The sequence below is a fragment of the Anguilla anguilla genome, chromosome 1 (assembly GCF_013347855.1).
Source record: "Anguilla anguilla isolate fAngAng1 chromosome 1, fAngAng1.pri, whole genome shotgun sequence".
Lineage (NCBI taxonomy): Eukaryota > Metazoa > Chordata > Actinopteri > Anguilliformes > Anguillidae > Anguilla > Anguilla anguilla.
Genome location: NC_049201.1, coordinates 22,052,521 through 22,058,520, shown reverse-complemented (window position 1 = coordinate 22,058,520; position 6,000 = coordinate 22,052,521). Strand labels below are relative to the sequence as shown.

The 6,000-nt window shown below is 50.4% G+C and overlaps 1 protein-coding gene across 6 annotated transcripts in view; it reads right to left on the bottom strand.

The window, feature by feature from the left end:
* LOC118212746 (neuronal PAS domain-containing protein 3) overlaps positions 1 to 6,000 on the bottom strand; it is a 303,159-nt gene that overhangs the window by 253,852 nt on the left and 43,307 nt on the right. The window lies entirely within an intron of this gene.

Genomic DNA, 6,000 nt, shown 5'->3' with positions numbered 1-6,000 from the left:
AGGCCTCGTGACAAAAGGCATTACGCTCAGCTCACAGATGCCCACTGAGAGACAACAGTAACTCTCCCCACACAAACGCCGCAGACGCGGCGCCTCCGCTCCGGCGGCTAAAGGCACAAAATGGGGTAACCTGCCCAGAGACTAGAGCCCAGATATAAATGACCAAATATGCTATAACTGGTACAATGTATAGACAGTATTCAGGTATGTATGTATGTATGTATTGTCTGCACAATTACATTTTGGTTTAAAATGAATAAGGTGTTAAACAATGTTAAGCTTATTTAGTGTTTACACAATATGTTGTTTTGAAGGTGCATGATATGACTCACAACAATATAGTTTACCAGCAAAAGACTTTACGACTGTTGACTCTTCCTCTAACCGACGCACCTACGTTGTTTATTTTGATTCACATGATAATAGCAAAACGTCCTACATGACCATATTTAGTGAACCAGGGTTTTCCATGGCTGGCTTTGGCGCATGTCTAGTTTTTAATCAACAATTGTGACTTTAGGTTTTCTGAAGCAGACACAAAATACGGGTAGAGGACAAGAACACAGTGTAACTTGCAAATGGATGTACTAAACAGTGAAAAAAAATCTACCACGCACATCAAATGATATGATTATTACAAACAGAAGGTAGGTGTTAACTGCAGACTTCAACTATAATACAGTGTGGACTGACTGGAAATCCACTGAAAGCAATATTAAAAGGGATATGAAAAGCTGAATATCGAAAAAGGTTAAAATTATGAACTGAAGTTAATGGCAAGATGTTGAAACAGCTTTTCCCTTGGCTTACGGCATCCTGCGAAAGATGTGTTGGTCCCGAGTCAAATCCAGCTCTCTGGCATGTAAGGAACCCAATAACATGTGCTAAAAGGTTTCTAATTAGTCTTTTCAACCTGTCTGCATCTGCTTGAAAGGTTAACATCCCGCACTTCAGTCACTTGGCTTCAAGAAGGAAAGCCTGCGCAAGCAATTACCCAAAATAGTTTCTGGCACCCCCAAAATAATTTTTTGTTTTCGATTTCAGACTCGTAGAACACGAGATTCTTTCAGTTAGGCTGCGCTCGTTTAAATACCAGATTCCACTTGTACAAATTAGTTTTTTTTTAGTTTTTTTTTTTTTTAACATTCTCAGCACACATTTCCACATTACGCAGAATATTCACACAAACACGGAAAAGTGCCGGAGCGTTCCGTCGTTCTGCACGTTACATAACGGCGCCTCCCTCCCCCCCCCCTCCCCCCCCCCCCCCTGGCTATCGCGCGGGGTAATGCACGGCCAGCCGCCGATGATGAGAGGCGGGGCCCTGAGAGGGCCTGGCCGGCGGGTTAGCGGCCTGCGGGTTAGCGGCCTGCGGGTTAGCGGCCGGCGGGTTAGCGGCCGGCGGGTTAGCGGTGGGGGCGAGAGAAAGATGGCTGTTTCGGAGCACCGCACGCGGGCACCGATGGGCTTCACGCTGAGCAGAAACGCTGTTTCTCCAGCGCCGGCTGGACGTGTACTCCAGCCCCCTGCCTTTGAGCGAGAGGCACAAACACTTTCCACGTTCCACGGGATTCCGAATTCGGAATATTTAAATATCCCGCTAATTTCTTTTCTTTCTTTTTGTTTCCCCCCCCCCCCCCAAGGCACTCCATGAATCTCGCAATTTCTTTCGGTGTTGTTAACGGTCTCTTTCTGTGTAAATAATGACTCACAGCAGATATCTGCACTTACTCACAGTTTAAGGCAGGAAATAATATTAATGCATTATTTTATGCGCAAGCTCCCCGTCATGAATATTTATTAGTGAAAATAAAACACTGGGCTTTCTTCTTAATTAACGAGCATTTGATTTCATATCCAAGTTATCGAACGGCGGTCTCACGGAGGAATAATCGAATATCTGGAGTCAGCCCCGTCTTTGGGGGAGAATTCAAACAAAAGAAGCCGTTTCCAACAGCCATTCTGACCTCAGCCTCAGGCCCACGCCGTCACGATCCCACCGGTCCCCGCTTCTCTACTCCATTACGGCTCTGCGTGACGCGCGCTCGCCAGCTCTCCCACACGCGCCCACATTAAATTAGGAAAAGAGTTCTTACGACATCGGCCAGCTTGTTCTCCCTTACAGCGGGCCAGGTACGCTGCTCCAGCGGGCGGGGAATGGGTCAGTTCCTCTAACGGACAATAATCAATAATAACGAGCCCCTGTCCCTCGCTGTGATGTATAATTATGGCGGGGGCCGCGGCGGGCGCGGCGCGGAGACGAGAGGCAGCAGACGTTTTCTTTCGCGCGGCGGCCCCGTCCGGCGCCGACGGCTTGTTTTCCGGGGGGGGGCCCCCAAGCTGTTCAAACCAATTGCCGGCGCGCGCGAAAGCGGAGAGCGGGGTCAGCGCGCGGGTCGCGGGGAAAAGATATAGCGTATCGATTTCGCGGCGGGAGCCGAGCCGGGCCGCGGCACGCCGACCGCGGCGGGGCCAAGGGGAGCGGGGGGGGGGGGGGGGTGGGGGGGCTGGGGGGGGGGTGTGGGGGAGGTGGGGGTGGGGGGGGGGGAGGAGCACCTCATTCCGATCGGGGAGGGGAGGGGAGGGGGTTGAAAGGGCGGGCGCTTTTCGTTTCGGAGTCGTGGTGAATCGGGAGGGCGCTCGTGAATTCCAGCCCGCGGTTGCAGGGGCTGACCGGGGGGGGGGGGGGGGGACCCACAAGTGCTGTGGCAGGAGGCTTGTGGGGGGGAGGGGGGGGTGGTTAGAGGACAGCTGACCGCGTCCACAGGCGAACCAGCCGGTTTATAAAAAATAAAAAAAAGACAACCCACCTCATCCACTCTCCACCAAAACAAATACCCTCCCAAAAACGCCTCCCGTTGCACATGATGGCCGAGACGAAGCTCGACGCTTTTTGGACCGTGCTGCAGAGGCGTGCTCCGTCTGACCGCGCCGCAGCGCGCTCCACAAACACGTCCCCGACGCTCGCTCGATCGATCGCGGCCGCCTTTAAATAGCGCCGCAATTTGGCAAAAACCGTCTGGATCTCCGCGCGTCTCCGGCGGTCTCTGCGCCGCCGCTTTACATCCCCTCTACCCCACCCCCACCACACCCCCCCCCACGTCGGCTGCCTTCTTCAGTTGCGGGAGCCAGCGGCGGCGTTACTGACAGCGATGCCGAGCGTCTGCCCGCCCACGCGGCCGGGCGTCTGAACCGCGCCGGCTAAAAGCGGCGAGGGAGCCGCTTCCGCGCGTTTCCGCCGCGTACGAAACGTTCCCGGCAAATCGCGGTGGGCCGAATGCATGATTCATATGACAAATGACAGCGCTCAGGCACAGACCCCCCCCCCCCGCCACTGCCCCCTGCCCCCCCCCCAAACGTCAGCAGCTCAGGAGTATTGTTACGACTGCCTTACAAGTCGCACTATTACCGGCCATGCGATATTCGCTCAGGACTTTGGCGAACCCGTGACAGATTAAGAAGCCATTTTCTGGATTTGACTGCTCGCGGAGCGTGAGGGCGAATGACGCGGGCGCTCTGAATTTCATCGTTTCGCTACCTGGGCCACGCGTGTCGTAAAAATGATTTTAAAGCACATCAGGGCCCGTGGGAACAGCGCGGTTCTGGTTTATGAAGAAATCTTTCGAAAGAAACCAGAAGCATTTCTTTTGCAAAGAGAGAAAAAATTTTCCAAGTCAAAGATTCTTCAAATAATTTGGGTGCCCTATTAACATAAATTATGCCACTTAAAGGTATAACATCTTTTAGCAACATTTTCAAGAAAAAAGTCAAGAAGTTCAAGACAATACAATTCTAGCAAAAATCTGCACGCAGGCTTTACCTGTCGTGCTGTAGCGTAGGACGTAATAAAAGAAAAGAACTACAGTGATAAAATGGTTTGAGACTCAAAAAATTTTTTCCAAAACTTCATAAATGTTGTTCTGCAGACTGCCATTGGTGAGGCCCGCTGGGAGTGGTCTCATAGCAACGCATAACTGGCAAGGCCTTTCAGCAGACAAAGCATCCCGCTCACAACTCTATAGCGCCACCGCCACTCGACTGGGTGCGTGGCACCTGCCAGTGAACCTGGGCCGCAGCCCTCTCTTGCAGTAACTGTAGCTCAGCGGGTGGACTGGTGAGTGACAGTATGGCACCTGACTGCATCAGTTTGGAAAACACGCCCACGAGTGTGCGCCCACCAATGAAGAGGCGGACCACTGAAGATGGACGCGCCGCAGTGACGGAACAGACCTACAGCTCTGATTGAACATTTAAATTAACACAATAAACAAAGATGTGATGGCAACCGTTTGACCAAGCACTCATTTATAATGACAGCTTCTTGGAAAATCTTTATGGCTGTGCAAAAAAGTGACTAAACCTGAACAGAATGTACAGCCTATGGTAAAAATGAAATATGCATGAATATGGCTTCAGCAGTTTGGTTCTAATATTGAAGCAAACCACCCTAATAGTACTGGTATAACTGCTACATCAACATTATGAATCTTTGCATCGTTAATAATACAGAACTGCTTATATATCTAACTGTATATTAAAATGCCATGCCACATTTACCATTTTATTCAATTTGAAATGTTAAATCCAGCAAATAAATAGCAATTGTGCATTAAACCTTGCAGAAATATGTCCTGTTTAAGTCCGTACCCTGCGATGGTTGTTAACTTCTTTTCAGTTAGAGATTTAAAACATGCAATTTGAACAGGGGTGCCCAAACCTTCGCATACCACTGCATACGCTTGGTTCAATTTTTCATATGCAAAACATATGCACATACGTGCACGTGTCTCAGTATTGGGGGGTGAGATGAGTTGCCAGCTGGTGTTAATAATCAACAGACAGACAGACAGACAGATAGACGCACAGACACACACACACACACACACACACACAGTGGTATAACCCATTTAGCACCACTCCACAAGACACTGATTTGTCCGAACATTGTTTCCAGGAGAGAAGAAGAAGCTAATAAAAAAATTAAACCATACCGAGTCAATAGATATGACTTGTAACATGGTCAGGTAAGGGCAGCGGATAAGGTTAAAGTGGGAAGGGGGAGGAGTGAAGGACGGGCCTCGCTTTGGTCACCCCGCACTTGTGGGGAGGGGGGGGGGGGGGGGGGGGGGGGGGGGGGGCCAAACCTAGACATAAAAACCTTAAGTGAGCCTGAAGGTCAAACAAAGAATTTACAGCACATTCAGTATCATGTCATTCCTACAAGTTGGCTGAAGAATTAAATCAGACAAAAAGCAGCTCGTGTACTGTGTGTGTGGGCCAATGGCGTAATCGCATTATGGCCTTGCGCTAATGTCTGGAACTAAAAAGACCTTTTCATTCCGGTTCTGCGAGACGTAACGGCCTTGCGGTCAAGATGATCACAATTTCACGCTCGGGATTCGGCGCCGAACGCAAGGTTACGGCATAATATATAGCGTCAGGTAAACTCGCCCCCGTACAATACTTTTAATGATTTATCCTGCGCGGCTAAATCTTCGGTTAGCGCTTATGCTAACTCAACAGATAGGATAGATATAGTACAGTGTAGACAACACAAAAGCCGTAGCGCCGGTCCTTTGGCTTACAGTGAGGGGCTGAATGGAGGCGCGGCGTACCGCAGTAAGCCGATTGAAGCAGTTTGAGAACGGTCGCCGCCGGATTGCGGAACTCCCCGCCGACGCGCCGCGCGCCATTGTCGCCGCGGACGCGAGCCCGCTCCACAGGGCTTAAGCCCCTCGGCCGCGGCTTGCCTGTCATCATCACCATTATCACGACCGCCATTCCGAAAGTGGACAATTACAGAAGCCCCTGTAGTGCTTTAAAAAAAAAAAGAAAAAAAAAAGGGGGCCTTAAAGGGCCTCCATGGCACCCTCGGCGCGGTACAGTAGCGGATTAGCCGCGCGTAACAAGCCGTCCCATTGTCATATTCAGAGGCAACAGTTCCCAAAAAATGATTTAAAGCTTTTTTTTTTGGGGAATTCCAACACACGCACAAATATC